Source organism: Pipistrellus kuhlii, unplaced genomic scaffold (assembly GCF_014108245.1).
Source record: "Pipistrellus kuhlii isolate mPipKuh1 unplaced genomic scaffold, mPipKuh1.p scaffold_m20_p_5, whole genome shotgun sequence".
In the NCBI taxonomy this organism is placed as follows: Eukaryota; Metazoa; Chordata; class Mammalia; order Chiroptera; family Vespertilionidae; genus Pipistrellus; species Pipistrellus kuhlii.
In genome coordinates, this window is record NW_023425551.1 from 24,416,679 (window position 1) to 24,437,790 (window position 21,112).

The window sequence follows — 21,112 nt, forward strand, 5'->3', positions numbered from 1 at the left end:
ATGGTCTCCCAGGAATTCACTGTGGTTTATGACTACACTACGGTGGCTACGTCTTTTGAAAGATATCTGATATACATACTATATGAGACATGATATTTTTCCATTCATCTAGGATACTGTTAATAGTCATCTCCCTTCCCCAGTGAAGCTAAATCAAATTGCTTAGATCAGGGACCAATTATGGGAGTGGAGGGAGAAGTGGGAGTTAGATCAATATCAGGTAAGATAACCTGTGAAATTCACATGCTCTGGGATCTCTCTCCCTTCCTCACTACATCCCTACATAAATACAACCAACTTAAATTTCCTTTAGAATAATTCTTTGTACTTGCTAAAAAGAATGTATACATTTATAATGAATCAAACTTCCTGCTTTGAGGAAAATTCCTGATCTGAAGACTTACAAGCATCTAAATATTTCTGCGATAGCCATCTAGCAATTCCTGTGAGTTTATAGGTATTGTCTTGATTTCAAAATGAAATCTTAGGCACATGAAATGATTCTAACTTCTTAGATAGGGCTTACATCTGCCCTCTCCTCTCCATTATTTCCAACATGTGTGGCTCAAATAACCTCCATGTCTAGCCTTTTTATGAAACTTATGTCTTAACTCTCTCTTTACCTTTAATCTCATTCATGCAAAATCATTTTTCATATTGCTATCAAAATAAAGTTTTAAAAACACAAATTGTAGTGTTATTCATTCATTTACTAAAAAAAAAGATTAGTTGAGCACCAACTACTTATCAGACACTGTATTACATGCCAGAAATACAATAACGATAAAAGCGAATCCAGTGAGAAAGACATACAAACAAGTAATCACACTGAAGAACATAAGAACCTGACCTACACAGGGATGTCAGGAAAGGTTATCCTGAAGTGGTCACAATGAAGGAGGGGAAGTAGAGAGGGGGGAGTAGATAAATTTAGACAGAAGAAACACATGTGCAATTGGGGCCAGGAAGGGGACACGTGACATGAATGAAGAGCTGAGAGAAGGCCAGAATTGCTGTGACCCAGAGAGGGAAGTGAGAAGAGTTGGAGAAGAAACAAGGGTGAAACTGTGTTGGTTCTTATGGGTTCTTTTTAAGGTCTTTAGTTTTCATCATAAGATTATTGCGTAGAAATGGGCTTTAAACTTGGTAAACTAGGGATTAGATTTTTATTTTTAATAGATCTGGTTTTGATGTTATTATCAGATTGGAGTAAAATGAATACATTTGGGGGACTGGAGAGTTTTTTGCCACCTTAGTTCAAATGAGAAATAATGACAACGTGAATTAGGGTGATGACAGTGGAAGAGAAGATAAAGTGATGGTTTGGAGAGACATTTTACTAGTAATTTGGTGACCAGATGAATATGGGAGAAAGGAGATTTAGTATCAAGGATGCTGCATATAATTCTGGTTTATGAGTCAGCACAGATGACGGTGACATTCACTGGAATGTGGAATACCAAGCGACAAGTAGTTTTGGAGGGAAACTAGATGTATTGAGTTCGAATGTGTTTGGTTTAAAGTGACTTTGAGATTTCCAGGTCTAACAGTGGTGAAAGGCTTCCCATTGCCCCAAGAGTTAAATCAAATCACTTAAAATTGGACTTATAAAATCTTTGTGACCTAAGCTCAGACCCATCTTCTGTCATACATATGCTCCATATTTCAACCACTCTGAATTAGTGGAAATTAGTTCCTGAATGCCCCAAGGTATTTCACAGCTTGATTGCTTTGCAAATACTATTACTTCTACTGGATAGATAATTATTTCTACTTTCTTCTAGAATGCCTAGTTAACTCTCATTTTTTAAAGACTCAGCTTAAATATTATCTTGTATGGAAAAATTCCTGTCCTAACCTTACATATATACATGTTTATGTGTCTTTATGTGTAAGTGTCTATGTGTACATACAGAAACATGCATGTATATATACATCTATATAGGTATATTATAAATACATATAATTATTTATGATTGTCAGTTTATTAATCTTTCCCTTTAGATTGTTAACTCTTTGAGATTGAGGACTGTAGGTACTTTGTTCATTTCTATAAATCCATTGTGTAGCAGTCAATAAATGAATTAAATGATAGAATAAATGAAAAAAAACCCACATTTTAATTATTTTTCTTCTGTTCAAAAAATATTTTTAAATAGACTACTTTTAGTTATTACAACCAGAGACTATAGCTAAAACTGAAAAATCAGAATCTTGTACCTCTGAAATATTTATATTAACTATAGATTGATGGTTCTCTCTCTCTCTTCCCTCTTTCTCTAAAATCAATAAAAACAAAAGAAAGCAAAAATTCTATTTTTTAGCCCATAATCACTCTGATCACCAGTGACAATTAAAAAGGAGTTTTTTTAAGTGAGCTCCAGAACTAGGATATTTTCAGAATTATTTATGTTTATTTTATGGCAATTTTGAACACCCCAAATATGTTTGATTTACTTTTGTTTGACTTTACAAAATGACAGCATCTTTAATCAGCTGGCATAGTTTAATTCTAATATGGTAGAGTGGCTTGTTTTAAGACATCTTTTCTCCTAAGTGTTCATTCATTCTCTTACTATTCACTTGGTTACTTGGCTGAAAAGTCACAATTATTGCCTGTGAGTTTCTGAGCTTAGTTTTGAAGGCAACAAGAACACTGTCAATGTTTCCCTCGCCTTGTTGGCATCTGTGTCTCTCCTGCCATCTGCTCATGTTTAGGTGTAGCGGTGTGCATATCTTTATTCATGGCCTCAAATCCCTGCTTGCTTTCTTACCCTGTAAATTACACTGGATTTTTGAGGAAATCTAAAACGGAGTCAACAATGACAAAACACCGAAGGCACCAAACATCTCCAGCTTCTTCTGTTCAGAGCCCAGTTGGCACCGTTTTTCAATACATTGCTTACCTGCCTTGATTTCCAAAATCTTGTCAGCTAAGAGGTTGTTGAAGATCTGGAGGTGGCAGTGGTGTTACAGAACACTGTTCTATGAAGATGGCAAAGAGTCAAAAAGGCTTTCTCAGGCTCCTTTTATCCAGAACATCTGAAGAAGCTATGCTCTGAGAAGTATGGGTCAAGCAAATGAGAATGTGTTTTCCCACAATGGTGCGCCATAGTCTGACCATGCCTCAGAGTACTTTTATGATCAGGGAGCCATTGGCAAAAAGAGAAAAAGAAAAAAGAAACGCCAAAAGCTTAATGGTCCATCTGGTATTTTCTTAGCTTAACATTATCTGCTATCATTAAATTGCCTCCTTCATTGTCTTTGTTCTAGTTTCCCTAAAAATAGTAATTTTTAGATAAGTCAGAGTTAAACCGATAAGAACAGATCTCTGCATCAGCCACCTGAAACCTATATAATTTTGTTAGCCAGAGGCATTCCAATAAATTCAATAAAAAGGAGAATAAAAAATAAATACATATATAAATAAGCCAGACTTGTTATTTTTATGGTCATCCATTCTTTCACTCTGAAATGTGACATTTATTCAATCATTGATCCTTCTTTGAAAAAAAAAATTGTACATTTTTACTTATAGAGAACCCAGCTCATAACATAACTGTGACTATAATTCTATATACTAAAAAGTATTGATGCACATTAATCACCTTAAATATTTTTTCTCATTAAAGAAAGGAATATAGCCTTGGGCTTTATCATCTTGGTTTTTAAAGAATATTGTTAGACATTGAATAACTTAAAAATTGTGTTTGCATCTATTTAAACTGTGTCCCAAACCAACAACATATAAAATTTACATAGTTAAAAACCAAAATAAGACAAATACCCTGGATATAAAGATTACATGAACCAAAAGGAAGATATTTGTAGTAGAAATGATAGTTTTTTGCTCCGATTCTTTTTTGAGGACAAAACACTTATTAATAAAAATATATTATTTAATTATCTAACAAATGATGAATTTTGAGCATCTGTTATATAGCAGGGTGGTAAATAAGACAGACATGATCTTCACTCACTTTTAATATAGGATCTATCAAAGTAGAAGGATATGGAACAAGAAATACATGTGATGACTAATTTGAAAATAGCAAGGATAATATCAGAAACTTACATTAAAGGTATTAACCCAATTTTTACTTGTAAAATTGTAGAATAACATGAAGATAGTTTTTTTGCATGTGGAAGTTTCTTTCATTGATGGAAGTACCTTGCATCAATGCTCCCCCCCCCGCCCCCCCACGTCTGTCTGATTTCAGTATGGAAAATAAAAATAATATCCCACTCAGACATGGCTAGCTTTAGTTGTTTTTGCTTCCTCCTCATTTGAAGGTACCCCTAAGATGTTAGGGATTGCTAGTGATACCATCTGCCAATGTCTCAAGGCCAGACTTTTTTGCTCAGAGTGGCCAATACGTAAGCTTTAAAAAGAAACTATCACATTGTCCTGACTTGGAGCCTCCTCTTCTTTATTTTTAAATTGACCATAAAGGGATTGGAGAACGAAGAAGTGTCTTCAGTGTGTTTTAGCCCTAGGAAGAGTTAGGATAGTTTTCTTCTTACAAAAGACTAATGATGAGAATGTAATAAAATATGGATTATGCCTTGCACATTACTTGGCACATATTACCTAGTAAACTTTAATTCTTTTCTGTTTCATTAATCTAATGAAAAGAAAATAAAAATAAAAAACACACCTGTATGCTTGCTTCTAGTACCCAGTTTTTTTGTTATGAGAGCCCCAATACTCCTGGGTCAGAATTCTACAGTTGCAAAGCATACATTAAATTTCCTGTAGGTTATACTGATGCTAGGGGGTAAGGGGGATTAGAGGTTTCTCTTTTGAAACATGTTAGCCACTGAACAAAGCTGGAGGAGCCCAGCTGCCCGGACTGCTGGTCCCTCCCCTATATCCTTGACAGGCAGCCCAGTTCACATCTTTGGCAGCCCAACCACTTCCCTTCAGTGCCCCCCCCCCCCCCCCCACGTCTGTTTCGTTCTGTGTGGGCGGCAAACAGTCTTCATGATCCTGATTACCTGGATTAATATTGAAAAACCTCGGCAGGCTGGTGTCCCAGGGAAATTGCAAAAGTTCCCTTTACATTTGAAATGAATGAAAAGGTGGGGCTGAACAAAGGATTCCTCTCTGATAATCATCTCACCTCCTTGTCAGTCAGAGTCCAATTAAATAAACGACCACAGGATCTCTTGTCAATTGCCGGCAGATCCGGCTCTCACCTTTAATCAGCCTGCACATCATGTAGCCATTTAAATTCCCTTTTCACCCTTTTCTTTGTCCACAAATATGATGAGATTAGGAATTGAAAAGAGTAAGCTTAAAAAAGAAAATAAATGTGCGGATTTCTCTAAGCATTCTTTATATTATTTCTAAGTCACCCTTTTTTCTTTCCTCTGCAGAAATAATCAGGTCACTGACAACTTGTCAGGATCACTGAGGACTTCTGAATGCTGTGGGAGGGCTCCATTCAGAAGGATGCTTCTGAGGACTGGTTTTTCTCATTTTCACCGCTATTCCTATCTTTAAAACAGCTTCCATTTCAGCAACGCAAACACACTCTTTAACTGGAAATTGGTTGGGGGAAAATTTCCCAGGTGCTTGAAAACAGGAATGTATTGTCTGTCTTTGAAAGACATAGGCATCTGTCCCCCGCCCCCCGCCCCCTCTGTGGGTATGGTCTGGTAATGAGTGTTTCTATGTTACTCAGATTGGATGAGATAGGATCCCTTTTCTCAAGAAAGTCCTTGATTCAAAGAGGGATGCAAGTCAAGGGCACACCAGAAAGGCAGGCAGAAATGTAAAAAAGAGAGGAAATGAGGATTCAGTAATAGTCACATCAACTGATTGGCACCATGAATGTAAACTTGGACAGAGAGTTCCCTGCAGTCATGCCCTGCATAGAGGCAGCAGGCCCTTTAGGGAGGGAGTCTCCGGTTGTGGAAGTCTTTCCTCGCAGGAGTTTGTCCAGATGCCCAGGCACCTAAGGAGAGAAAAGTGTGCCTATCACCTTTTCTTTATCTTACTTCAGGTCACATGAAAATGGCAGTTTTCAATTAATGTGTGCCAAGACCAAAAGCAATATAACAAAGGAGACTCAAAAACAACTTGTAAGACTTTTATTTGTAGCAATGTGATTTACTGGTATCCTACTAACGCCAAAAAAAATGTTGGTCGGCAAAATTTAAGAAGACATTTTGACTGCATGGCTGGTTGAAAGCTGAAAAGGGAAAATCCCCACAAGAAGCAGCTGTCTTACGGGCATTTGCTGGATTTAGTGGCCAGGTTTTAAATTAGCCCTTGGGGTGGGAAACAAAGACTTGGGCTCTATAAGAGGGAAAACAAACTAAACCAAGATCCTAACATGTAGTGAAAAGAAGAACTCAGAAAAAATATATACTTTCCAGCAAAAGCAGATTATAAGGAAAACTATTTTGGTGGTTCGTGAAAGACAAAAATGCCACCTCAGAATTTGTAACCCTAAGCCTGGCCTTATCTCATTCACTGTTTGAAAAGGAATACTTAAAGATGTTCATGTTCCATCTCCAGCATATAGGACAGTCCCTGGCATGAAGTAAGTGCTCAATACATGTTGATTGAATAGCATGTTGTCAAATGCTAAGCCATTACAAGTCAACTAAACTCAATTGTACTACGGAAGACCAATCCGAAAAATGTAAATCAAAATCAATTGCATTTTCTTACCACATTGTAGGAAATTGAAGAAAATACACTAGAACAGAGAAAAATACTTTTCAGCCTTTAAATCAAAACTCATGTAAATTGAACTGTGATTATTATTACAATTTTAAATGTTATTATCTGAATTAGTTATTCACCCAATTGTAATACATACCATCCTATGGATAGAAAACCTTCTGTCTTACCATACTTGTCGACCAGAATCACTCATTGGCAAATCTTTTATGTGTTTGGGATTAAATGGATAATGCAGTATACATAATGCAAAAAAAATTAAATACAATGGCTGTCTGACTTTGATAAAAGAAATATCCTTACCATTTGCTGTTTGTTTCATGGGTTTTTTTTTTTTGTGTTTTTTTTTTTTTTTTTTTTTTTGTACGAGGATGAGCTCTGGATCAGCATAAAACAAAATAAGTTTAAGGCAAATTTGTGCCAGAAATTCGGTCTGCATTTTTCAGCCAGAAATGATCATACTGCAATCCTACTTGAGATCTAATGTATCTAAAATAAAATAAAAATCAATGAGGAGCCAAAAACACATCTTTTAACTTTTTGTGTTGGTGTGTGGGCAACATATGTAGTTCCAATCCATTTTCGCTGTTGTAGTGATGGTGGGAACAGAAGCCCAGTCAAAAGATATGAAATAGCTGCTGACAAGATGAACTTTGATATGTCAAATATTGCTACAGGATGGAAGCTCAAAGCTGAGAAAATCTTAGGGTGAAGAAGGTCCTCAATAAACACTGAGGATCATCAGCAATTGGCTTCAGCATAAAATATATTGGAAGTAGACACCTTCAGATATTTTACTAATTTGGGTTTAAACATTTATGCTAGTGACAATTTCAATGCACAAAGTCATGCCCACAAACCTCAAGTGCAGGAAAAGGAGAAATAAAGGGGTGACTAAAGTAATCTCAACACAAGATACTAAAAGCAATTAGATTGCCCAAATCAAAATAAACAAATACTAAAACTGGCCATTTGAGCCCATTACCTAGGAGTATAACAAGTAGAGGACAGTATACATGAGCTTTGGTTACCAGAGGACAGAGGTCCCAATCCCTGTGGGTTGGTTCTGGACATGGAATTCTTGCGATATTCCAAGAAAAAGAATTTTCTGAGACTCGCACGGGAAGATGTGATATCCTTCCTACAAATGTTTATTTCTATGGCCTCAAACCACTGAATTTCCAAGGTTTCATTCCCCCCAGTCCTGCCAAGGGAGAAGTCCAGTTTGCTTTTGGCAGGGCTAAAATCAGAGCCAAGATTCAGAATTTCCTTTCCTGTCTGTATAGTCCAGTGGTTGGCAAACTGCGGCTCTTTGGCATCTTGAGTTTTTAGCAAAGGCCAGCTTAGGAGTACCCTAATTAAGTTAATAACAATGTACCTACCTACCTATATAGTTTAAGCTTAAAAAATTTGGCTCTCAAAAGAAATTTCAATCATTGTACAGTTGATATTTGGCTCTGTTGACTAATGAGTTTGCCAACCACTGGCATAGTACAATATAAATTGATTAACTTGTGTTTCCCTGCTACAGCCCACCAGTCCATTGCTTGTAGGGTCCACAGGTCCACATGGCTATGAAGGAAACATGGGCAAATGCCAGGAAGCCAAGGGCAAGCCAAGTGCACAGAAGCAACAAGGGAGAGAATCCCTTTGTGTAGGAGACTGTGTTTCCAAATTTCCATGAGCTTCCATTGACCACACCCACTCTAGCCAGCAATCTTTGTTCCCTGATGTGTCTGACAAGCAAGTACCTTCCCTGTGTCACCCCAACTTTACTGAGCATATGTCTATCTTTCCTTTGTTGGATCCCTTCCCCCAGTGTTTTGTATGGAACAGTCTGGTGGTTCCTTGGGGGAATGCAAAGTTTTAACTTCCTGGTGAAAGCTGCTCAAATGACATGCCTATGATTCCTGCACCCCCCTTGCTCCTTTTCTATTATTAACAACTAGCTAAATACAACAGTATCACTCATAATTATTTTAAAAAATAGTGATTCTATTATAAATATATTGGGGAAACAGGAACTTGGAGCAAGCATTAGGGAGGTTACTTGTTTGGGGGAGGGCATCTGCACTGGCCTGAGATTCCCTGAGGACCATTTCTGTATTGAAGTCTCATCACTAGCAAAAGCTAAGAAATGGTATCTTAACTTTTCCTGAGGATCCAGAATAAGCATATGCACTATTTCTTACTTCTTGATTCTGAAGATATGGATTTTCTTTTCTTTCCCCAAATAAATATAGCAAACAGAATCCAAATACTTTTCATATCCTCTCATCACTGTCCAATTGTAATGACTAAAGACACACTAAGTTTTCAATTATTAACAATCTGGCTAGCACTTCATAACAAAGTCTACTTGCTAATTCAGATGAAATGTGTTTTGTCATCAGCAAATCGAAACAATATTGTCTATGCATGCTACAGTATTTGTTTTCTCTTTTTATATCCTAGAATGAACATATCGTTAGTTTAGCGCCATTTGGCCATCATATCCTCTCTAGGTTTCAGAGCAATTTCAAAGGAATCAGATATTCTGATACAATGCATTAAATATGTTGAGCTTCACTCATTAATTTTGGAAATTAAATGGTCACGATTATTAATGTAAGCTTTCACCGCTCTCCAAGCTTTCAAAACAGAATTAGGGGAAAATGGCATTACACAAATCCACTTTGGGAAAATGTAACTAAGCCAGTGTTCTTTGGGTGGGGAAGGATTCTTCAAGGGAACAGTGAATTGTTTCTGTTCTATATGCATGGGTTGGAGAGAAGTAGCTCATCAAAATGGCAGGGGGGAAAATAGCAGGGTAACTGTTATACAACTTCAATTTAGAATTTTTGAATTATTTTTGCTCAGCTTATTGATCATGGTGGTGCATCAGGAAAAAAGTCACAAAAATCAATATTGGAAGGTTTTAGAAGACACACAGCACGAAGTCCTAATTTGCTGCCTTAATGCCTAACTACTCAGAGCTGGGAAAGAGGTTAATCAATATGGATTTAGATGTATTTCAGGTTGGGATACCTTCTTTAGAGGATATGGAGATGGCTAGATAATTGGTCTCCGTGTCACCTCTTCTTTTTTTTCTTTTTTAATATATTTTATTGATTTTTCACAGAGAGGAAGAGAGAGGGATAGAGAGTTAGAAATATCGATGAGAGAGAATCATTGACCAGCTGCCTCTTGCACACTCCCCACTGGGGATGTGCCCGCAACCAAGGTACATGCCCTTGACTGGAATCGAACCCAGTACCTTTTAGTCCGCAGGCCGACGCTCTATCCACTGAGCCAAACCGGTTCCGGCTCCGTGTCACCTCTTGACCAAAGTAAATCTGTTTTCTCTTTACAACAATGAATCTAGAAAGAAAAAACAACAACAACAACAAAAACAAAAACAGAGGATACCCTAGGTTTCGTCTTAGAATCCTTATATGTTGACAAAGCATGAAAAAGGAGTATTCTGAGAGAGGTGAGAAAAAGTCAGTAGTGAAAAAGTTTCAGATGAATTATAAACTCTTTCTTACTCTCTTTATATGCACAATCTTTCATGGCCAAAACCATAACATTGAAAATCAGGCTCTTTCATTTATGACACTTTCTATAAAAAGAGTTCATTGGCCTTACCTGGGCAAAGAATTACTAGTATAATGATAGACAGTAGCCAGCAGTGACTTAAGCAATTTCCTCTTGCATGCTCTCTGTCGTCTCGTACCCTAACCATTTGTCTTAGAGTCACTTATTCCTTCAAGCAATGAGACTGCCATTTTCTGGTGGCCTTCAAAGTAGTTATGTGATGATCATTAATATAGTCATTTTCTTTGCTATACAGATTCCTCTATTATTATTTACATCATTAAAATATGCTTGTCTTAGGTCTAAGGAATCAATTCAGATTTGGTCAACAAAACTGAGAAATGTCTGTGTATTAGCAGTTTTATCATTTTTTTTCTTTTAATGTTCATAACAACCTTTTAGTGAGATAAAAAAATTACTTAATTCATTTCTAAAATCAGCATATCAGGCAAATACTGTATATACTCAAAACTATGTGATAAAAATAGTTTGAATTGCTCATAACATATAAAAAACATGATTTTGTGATTACAATCATACATAGTTATATGAATATTACCAGTATGCAAGGCATGCAGTATGATTAATTATATAATAAAGTGCACAAATATAAAATTTAATTTCATAGTGTTTTTAATTATGTAAAAGAGAGCCATATTGTTGAATATCCAGAGTTAAATGTCATATATATGCTTTACAAACTATGTAATTAAAACTCAGATAATATATGCCCCAAGAAGCAAAATTAAATGTTCTAAATCTAGACTTGGCATCAATTACTGCCTAGTTAAAGATGTTAAGGCTTGTGAAAAAGACCAAACGCATCGAACTGCAATACTTATCAATAAGATAAAATGTTCCTGCTTCTATTTCTTAGTACTTACATATGTTGACTGGTGATTCCAAATTATTTCTTCCTTGAATTTTATTAGAGAAAGGTCTTGGGATCAACACCAGTGAAAGGGAATGGAAGGAAACAGGATTGGCCCAAGGAGAGGTTGAACTGTGATGCAGTCCCAACAGTGAAGGCATTAGCTGACCTCAAGGGGAGTTCGAGAGTTTGGATGGCCATTAGAATTGTCCCAAATTGAGGGGAGGGGGTCAGTCATTTATTCCGCTGTATTAATTAGTCATTGCATGTGGGCTATCCCTGGAAAGAGGTATTACCTTGAGTGAGGTGTGATTTCACCTGAGATGGTTCCCAAGGAAGATTAGCGGCTAAGGGTCATCTTCTCTCAGCCCTTCCAGCAGCTGGGGTAAGTGCTCCAGTCTTAGAGAAAGTTTCTGGACAGGACGGCAAAACATATGTGCTATACAAAAATTAACATTTTTTTTGTGTTTTGGTCTGTCATTGTCATTTATGAATTTGGTTGATACTTCTATTATAGATAATAGCAATATTAAATATTTCTTTTAATTCATTTCCTTTCAATGTGCATGAATCCGTGTACCAAGCCACTAGTTTTCTATAATTAGATGTGACTACTTGATAAAGTTATGACAACAAGATATAAGTGAAAATGGTGTTTACATTCCAGAATGCATGTTCAACTGAAAAGGAAGATGTATGCCCTCTTTAAGACTTTCTCCCTTTTGATAGCTAGAATGCAGATGTGATGGCTTGAGGTTGCCCAGCCATGTTGGGGGTTGAAATATTTACTATTTTAAATAATAACTTTTTAGAAAATTTCAATAATAAAACTTTGCAAAGTTTCTTATATGACATTTCTCATATTTCAGAAATTTTGCAGATATAAATTTATTTGAACCCTATCGTAAACTTGTTAAGGAAACAGAAAAAAGGATTGTGACTTAGAATTATCACATGTCCACGATAACCAAGTATACCAATCCAGGGCTAAAGTCCAGGCCATCCCTGGTCCAGAAATTTTTTTTTTAGCACAATTCTTAAAAGTTAACTCATGCTTTCTCTGGAATTCAATGATCATGAGAGGTTAATCAGGGCTCTAAGACTTAAATTAAGACCTGAGTTACATGGTAGGAGAAAGGAAGTATGAAGCTCATCTCACTGTTGCCAATCATACAGAGGCAATGGTCTTTTGAGCTAACAGATGTAAGCAGAACTCTGCAGTTTTGTAAGCTGCTTCCTGGTTGTGTGGCAGGAGAAGCAGCTTTTTTGGGACCTCAGTTTATGGTTTAGCTTTAAAACTCATCCTTGGAAACTCAGGCTAGAGTCTGTTTCTTTAATCATTGTCTTGATCCTGTAATAAATGCTATTCTACTTAAACTAGTTGACATTGTTTCTCTTCTTTATAATTGGACCATGGGTACAGTTCCTGCATTATTTTAAATAGTAAAAAGAAAGGGAAAACAAGATTTCTTCTCCATTTTTAACCATTATAAATACCACAAAAATAAACATTTATAAATATAGCTTCCATTTCACCAGCTTAAGTAACCCTTTATTTCAAATTGAACAAATCATTTTTGTATTTCTTACCATCCTAACTCATATGCAGATATCTTTTTTTATATTGTGATCATAATGCAGATATAATTTTACATCCTACTTTCTTCCCTTACCATAATGCCATAAATACTTTCTGTGTTGTTACATAGAGTGCATAATTATTTTAATGGCTGTATAGCAATTCTTCTGGTTGCTGCATCATAATTCATTTAATTATTCTCTTATATTTAGATACAAAGTTTCTTTTTGCCATTGTAAATAATTCTTTAGCTAATAAAAAGTATTTTTCCTTCTTCTGAATTATTTACTTGAGATAAATTCCCAGCAGTGGGATAACGAGGCCAAAGATTGTGAACTTTCTGTGTCTCATAAAATGTTTTTCCAAAATGCTTTCCACAAGGGATGTAACAATTTTAACTGAGTGGCAAATTTTATTGATTATTGAATTAAAGAAAGTCAGTGAAAGCTAAACATAATTTAGAATGTATGTGACCCAGCTTTCTACAATCCACACACAAAAATGGAAAACGCAGTTAGAGAGTATGAAACAAACAACATCACAGTTTTATTTTTAATTTGTTTTTTTTTCTGATTGTTTAAGTTAAGTAAATCTTGTTTACTGTAAAGTTTAAAAAATGTATTTGCACAAGGAACTAGAAGTAGCTTCTCTGTGTTTGTTTTTTAATTGATAACAATTAACAGCAGCCCTAACTGATTTGATTCAATAGATAGAGCATTGGCCTGCAGACCAAAAGGCCCCAGGTTCAATTACAGTCAGGGGCATATGCCTGGGTTGTGGGCTCCATCTCCTACATGGGGCATGCAGGAGGCAGCCAATCAATGATTCTCTCTCATCATTGATGTTTCTGCCCCTCTCTCCCTCTCCCTTTCTCTCTGAAATCAATGAAAATATATATAAAAAGAAAAGAAAATTAACACCAAATACTTTTATGTTATATTTGGCTCAGAAACTTGCTGTTGATGCCACTGTGATGTCCATTTGGCTTCTGGTTAGGAGAAATAGTAAAGAAATATTATTTTTAACTAGAGTGTGCTTTTGATTTCATTTCAATGACATTCAAATATGTTTTGTCCCAGTTATTAAATTCAACCTAGACTTATGAGGTTGAATTTTTCCATCAATATTACTCCCCATGTGGCTTTTTAGAGTTCATCTCTAACTGCAGGCAGTTTCGGGGATCGGATGCTTAATAAAAAGGAACCTGGAAGATTCCCATTAGAAGACTGTAATTTTTGGTCCCACTTGAACTATCAAAATAGAAAATGCTTTCAAGTGTCAGATCTCCTTAATGGTAAATTTTGGACAAACCTGATTACACCATTATCATGATGGTACTGACATTTTTCAGAGTTGAGCAACTGGTCTGACTGAATAAGACATGGAAACAGCACTTTTTTGGGGGGGGAAGGGGGGGTATGGCCAGACAGTTGATATTTTCAGCTTTGTGGGTCTCTCAGCCACAGGATTTAATTATGCTCTGATAGAGAAAAGCAACTATAGAGAATATGCAAATAGATGGGTTCGGCTATGTTCCAATAAAAGTACGTATATTACAGGAAAAGCTCTAGGCCTATTTGGCCAGCTGGCTACAGTTTGCTGACCCCTGACTTCAGGAATCTGGCTTCAGATGACCTCCAATAGTAACATAATTCTGTTTCAGAGATCTTTTAACACTAATAGGATAATCAACTTTACAACGAACAAAACAATTTAATAAAAAAAATAAAACTTTGCTTAAAATGAACCCTGATGATGTCTTAAAAGGTCCCTCTGTAGGACCAATACTGTTCCTATTTCTTCTCAGTATGGACAATATCCCCTGGCTTCACCTCATGCCATTAAGACTCTCCCAGAGCTGTCTTTCTTCTACTTCTTAGAATCAGCTTGATCTTCACTCCCTCCAGCTATTCCTTGATGTTGATCCCTGGTTCCCTGATAGTTTTATCACAATAGAGGTATTAGTTTTTCTAATTTAATCTGTAGTGACTTCTCTCCACATTTCAGAGGTTGATTTGAACATGGAGGTAGTAAGCAATTGAATAAAGATGCAAAAAGACTTATTCCTCTATGTTTCATTAGAACTTACCTCTCTGTAGTCCTGGTTCCTAGACTCTGGAATTCTAGGAGTGACCAAAATATAAAAAAAAAAAATCAGGTGTTATTACAGGTTGGCCAAGTTTAAAACAAACAAACAAAAAAAACAAACAAAAAAACATCCAAGACACCAAAACAAATAATTACTATCATAACCAGTATTATTTCATAAAAGAACATTTTTAACACCAGAAGCAAGCCATACTCTTAGAAAAAGGAGCAGTGCTTTCTTTAAATTGAACTCATTTTTGTTTGATAAAAAGCACACTACATTGTCCTCAGATTTTTCATTTTCTTCTGACAGCTTATAACTTAATTTTGAGCTGGCTCACGTCCAAGGCCTGGTTGTCAGGGAGGTGCTGGTGTAATGGAACGAGCCTTATCTATGGAGTCAGACAGATCTGGCTTCAAATCCTGGCTTTTCCACTTGACCTTGAGCAAAGCAGATGATGGGTCTGAGGCTCTCCCAATAGGAGGACTTGGGAGGCATCCAGCACGGAGCTGTGTGTACACCTGGTGAGAGTCTGTTCCAGATTCATGTCTGCTCTTTGTCTTCCTTTTCTCCTTTATATATCACAGCCATTGAACAATAAGGAACAAGCTACCTTACATGAAAGCTATTTTTAGTGGTTTGGTTTTTGTTGATATAAATATGCCAGTTATTTGAATTGTAGCCTTTCCATAAATTCACAAACACCAATTAGTAAAAATAAACTCAGGTGACTTCTGAATTATGCCCTGCAATGTTTTTGCACAGTTGGCCAATAAACAAAGTAAATAAATAAAATAAACATGCAATGAATCTGGTTCATTTCTCAGACTCTGGGCTAACCCAATGGTTAGCGTGAAGGCTACTTGTGTGACTCTTATTCCACTAAGCTGGAAAGAAGTTCCCCTTGCCTATTCAACTCAGAGCAGTGCAATTTCTCTTTGACATGTTCTCAACCCACTCCACAACACAGGAGGATGTGGAAGGCCACATGAGGAATAAACCCCAGGAAAAGTCTACTTTATAAATTATTATTACTTTTTAAAAATATATATATTTTATTGGTTTTTCACAGAGAGGAAGGGAGAGAGATAGAGAGCTAGAAACACCAATGAGAGAAAAATACCGACCAGCTGCCTCCTGCACACCCCCCTACTGGAGATGTGCCCACAACCAAGGTACATGACCTTGACCAGAATTGAACCTGGGACCTTTCAATCCACAGACCAATGCTCTACCCACTGAACCAGACCAGTTTCTGCTATTAGTACTTTTAATTTTAGGGATTAAGACCAGTTGAAGGCATAAATAATCCTTTACTCATGAAGGGTAGCAAAATATACCACCCCAAAATACTACACTTTGGCAAAAGAATTGTTTTGAGCTAAAAGCAATTGAGAAGGAAAAGCTAAAACAAAAGTTCCCTGCCCTTCCCCTGCCCTTGTTTTCATGACATAATCAGTTTTGCATGACATAAATGTATCCCTCTTCTCTCTACTGGGAAGGACAAATGTTAATCACCAGAAACAATTTTAGATCCTGCCTGGCTGGAGAGGGCACCAAGGAGGTATGCATAACAAACTTCACTCACTAGCCTTGGTCTATTACCTTCCTCCCATATATTTACCTTCCCACAGTTTGCCAGCCTGAGAAGCTAGAAACTGCTTTCTGTCTGTCCTGTCATTTCTCTACAAATTTATTGTTCTTTTTTCTAACAATATGCAAATTGAAGTTTTAAGCCATCACTTTGTTACTCAGTTTTTTCTCTTGGTATCACTCATGTGTGCATGGGATCTACGTATAATAAACTTCTGTTTGTTTTTCTCTTGTTAATCTCTTTTATTATAGGAGACTCAGCCAAGAACTCAGAAAGGTAGGGGGAAAATTATTTTTCTTCTCCTACGCTCCATATGTTTTTAGATTTTTGTAGTTATCGCTATAGCTCCAACACCTTGAAATAGCTCTCGGCTGTGCAAGGTATTGAAACTACCTTGGGGTTCTTTTTGAATCAGCATTAAAACCCAAAATCTCTTGATGGCTTTGACCATCGCTTGTTTTGAAGTGCTAGGAAACTTCTCAGGTTTGGCCCAGGGGAAATGGTTTTTTTGCTCATACAGCTCAGCTAAATACAGGGACAGATTATAACAATCCCAAGAGACTCTCTAGTGTGAATCTCTCAGCACAATCCTTTTTCAATTAGGATGAATAATTTTCCTTCTCTCACTACTTCTTGCCCTTTGAAGCCTGAAACTGATGTAAATGCTAATTTGAAATTAACATACAATTTCTTTGCTAACCTTCCCTGGCTCACTTCCAACTTCTTAACATGCCCTCTCACATACCAGAGACACCAATTTACTTCATTTTTAGAGATCATCACTATTTTTGAGGTAAGGTTAACTGAGAGGGCAGGGCGGGGCGAGGATGAGCTCCCATCTCCGCCCCGTTGGGCGGAGTTATCCCTAGCCCCCAAAACCCCTGGACTGGGAGAAGTTTGCTCTCTTCTGCCATGCTGCCGGCGTGGGTGGGAGGAGCACATGCTAGCATGGTGAAGGCTCTTTTGTTTATTGCATCGGACTTGGCTCCCTGGTGGTCCTTGGGGATCACGAAGTCTGGGCGTAACATTAACATCTATTAAATTCTCTCTCTTGTGTATGTGCATGTATTTGTGTGTATGGTAAGGGGTATATATATATATATATATATATATATATATATATATATGCAAGTGTGTACGTGTGCAGGTGTATGTGAAAAACAAAGGAATTAGACTAATGTCCTATAACATCCTGTCTACCTCATGAACCTGTAGGAGCAATTTAATCTGAAAGTAGTCACTTCTATTTATCCCAAAATTTTAGAAGTTTCTGACATTGACATTGCTTACTCTTCGGATTGATATTGAAAGGCACTCATGCAGGTGATAGATCCCATGGGGCTCTACCCCAAAGACCATCCCTTTTGCCTGGGGTTTTAAGCCAAAATCCTTTTATCTCTTTTCTTTCTTCCTAATAATAATTATTAGAACATACTCTAAAGCCTCTCTTAGACTATCCCAAATACAGCCCACTGTCCTCAGTCTAACTGATGGATAAATTTGCCATCTACCACTACCAGACCCTCATAATCAAAACCTCTGGGCAATTTTGTCTCATCAAATTAAACCATAGGGATTACAGCTGGTGATGTTTCCACTTGTGCCTACAAAAACAGGTGACCTTAAAAAAAATCATAAACCGGTGACTTTGCTAGTGTCCTTCTTTTCATAAAAAGAACCATATATTATAATCTACTGGTCAGATCCTAAGTAATTCTAAAATTTAACTCAACAACTTTTGAAGGGCAAAGGGCCAGATACTTGTCACCTATCTGGAAAAGATTAATGGAGGTCTAAATATATAACCCAGATAATGTAATGCCTTGATTTCAACTTTGTGTCATAAATGACTTTTTCCCTGGATCTCCATGTGCTACCTCCTTTGTGGCCATGACACTACAGATACTAACTCCTTTGTGGCTAATACACTAGTTCTGTTTGTATCACACCAACATCTGATTTACTTTAGGAATAGGTAAATAAGTAAATTGTCATAAATCACCAAGAAGATATTTTATTATTATGATTCTATATATAATGAGTATAATTGCATAAGTCAGATGTGAGTTCCTAAAGGAGGGTATCCGTAATTATTCAAAGGTTCTAGCTAGGAGAATTACTGACTCACTATTTATGCAAAAAGTTAGAGCAGTATTCACCATGGTGGGAATCAGACAGAAAAGATTATATGAAACTTAGTCTGTCTGAAGTTATTAGCAATGTCACCTCTGCCTTACATGGAAAACAGGTCAGTTACAACTTGTTGTCATGAGTGATGCACACTTCTATTGATGTTTCTTGTTTGCTAGTTCTAGGGGCAGCTGTGATTTTGCTAATACTTTTTTATATACTTGTGCAGGAAGCCATCGCTTGCCAATACTGTCAGTGCACCAAAGAATGTGGAAGGCAGATGGACCTTAGGCATTAGTAGACCTGATGCTAAGCACCAAGTGTTGAGACAGTGGTGGCTCAAGGCAATTCCCTTACCTGATAATCCTCTTATTGTTTACCAAACATTACCTTTGATGTGTCTGTACGCATTGCTAAACAGTGTATTCAAGTAAATAAAAGGCAGACCAGGCCAAAAATTGGGATGTGTCTCTTCAAGAGTCTTCACCTAGTCCCCAATGTCATCTAAATTCATATTTCTTCTATAGCATTTTCATTTGTGCATTAGCTCCTCCTTCAGGTCCTGAACCCTGCTGTGAAGGTCACAGTAAGCTGGATCAATGAAATAAGTACAAGAAAGGTAGAACAGGCTTAAAAAAAATCTATGTGGCTTGCTAAGGCTGAACTTCATAGCATATAGAATTTATTATCTTGACCTCAGTTAAGCAACCAATACTCTTGGTTCTGAATCAGCCTACAGAGTCTATTCATTATTACTGTTTTTCTCATGGTGATCACACTGCTGGTTTATTGAATTTTATCCAGAGTCTTAAGTGCTTCTTAAATGATAATACAACACAGAAAAAGTCAAGAAGGTTCTGTGACACTATTGACTATGGAAATAACTAAGCAATCCCCAGACAATGAAGTTATCTACTCTTCCTTAAATTGGTCAACTTTCTGTAAGAGAGATAATTATAAAACAAAGATGAAGACACTGAGATACTAAGATACAGACAATGATGAGACTACATATGACATTGGAATTCTGACCCACAATCTCTGCAGCAATTGACCAAGAATAGCCAGAAAATGGTAAATGATTACCAGCCTCTCTCTCTCTCTCTCTCTCTCTCTCTCTCTCTCTCTCTCTCTCTCTCTCTCAATATATATATATATATATATATCTCCACACTGAGTGGCCACATTATTATGACCACCTGACAAGGAGATTCCCTCTGCTGCCCCTACCCTGGGCTCCCCCATCTCCCCCCACGGGCCCCACCCCCTCCTCTGGGGAAGTGCAATTAACTGGGGATGTGCCCGCAACCAAGGTACATGCCCTTGACCAGAATCGAACCCGAGACCCTTCAGTCTGCAGGCCGACGCTCTATCCACTGAGCCAAACTGGTCTCAGCCAATTCTTATAATTATTCCTTGATGTAAAAGATTAACACTGTAATGAAAAGTTTTAAAAATTCACTCATATATTCTAGAGAAAATTCTTGATGATTTATTCTTATTATTGAACCTCATTTTATTTATCTTATAAAAATCCTCTCTGAGAGAGTAGAAAACACTCTTGCCTTAAAGTCAGATTGTATGGGTTTTAAAAAAAATCACTTGATAATTATACAAATATGAAATGTTTAACATTTGTGAAAACATCAACGATCAAGTGAGTGTTAGTTTTGTTAATATGAAGAATTAATTTAAATTCCTAGGGCTTCAGGGTTTCTAAAATCTGTAAATTAAAGAAAACAATACTCAACCTGACAACTTCACAGAGTAGTTGTGAGAAAAATATACTTTTCCAAAATACCTCATAAATAGTAAAGTGCCACGTAATCACATTATTTTATTAAAGTTTGTTTTTAAAAATTCTTAAAATTGTTAATTTTTGTATAGCACATATGTTTTGCGGTCCTGTCCAGAAACTTTCTCTAAGACTGGAGCACTTACCCCAGCTGCTGGAAGGGCTGAGAGAAGATGACCCTTAGCCACTAATCTTCCTTGGGAACCATCTCAGGTGAAATCACACCTCACTCAAGGTAATACCTCTTTCCAGGGATAGCCCACATGCAATGACTAATTAATACAGTGGTATAAATGACTGACCCCTGCCCTCAATTTAGAACAACGCTAATGGCCATCCAAACTCTAGAACTCCCCTTGAGGTTAGATAATGTCTTCATTGTTGGGACTAAATCACAGTTCAACCTCTCCTTGGGCCAATCCTGTTTCCTTCTATTCCCTTTCATTGGTGTTGATCCCAAAACCTTTCCCTAATAAACATCCTACACACTAATCTTCAAATTAAAAATCTACATTCCAGAAGACTCGGAGTGCAATTTGAGTGCCAGATTCAAGAAAAAGGGTGATAAGATGGGATTTTAGAGCTGGCTCAACTGTCTAGTTAAAATGTGTAACTATTGGTACATGGAAAACAGAAGAACTCCCTACTAAAAATTCAATTATTTAAATGTTCACTAGTAGTAAAGTGGGATTGGTATATCTATGAAAGGGAATTGCACTATTGGTTGGTGTATCAGCGATTTGAGAAATAGTAAGGATGAACACAGTAGAGTTTTGTAGCTATT

General features: G+C 36.9%; 2 long non-coding RNA genes across 3 annotated transcripts in view; one reads left to right on the forward strand and one right to left on the reverse strand.

The window, feature by feature from the left end:
* Positions 1-2,394: 2,394 nt before the first annotated feature.
* LOC123651346 lies at positions 2,395-5,801 on the reverse strand. Of its 2 annotated transcripts, XR_006739993.1 has the most exons (3): positions 5,124-5,801; positions 2,907-3,126; positions 2,395-2,805 (listed from the first exon to the last, which is right to left on the reverse strand). It is a non-coding gene; the product is annotated as an uncharacterized LOC123651346 (long non-coding RNA). The 2 variants fall into 2 exon arrangements; XR_006739992.1 differs by having other exon boundaries at positions 2,395-3,126.
* An 11,275-nt stretch (positions 5,802-17,076) lies between these two features.
* Positions 17,077-21,112, forward strand: part of LOC123651357 — a 41,022-nt gene continuing 36,986 nt past the window's right edge. Inside the window, exon 1 of the long non-coding RNA XR_006740011.1 lies at positions 17,077-17,196. This is a non-coding gene — a long non-coding RNA (uncharacterized LOC123651357). The remainder of the gene's footprint in view (positions 17,197-21,112) is intronic.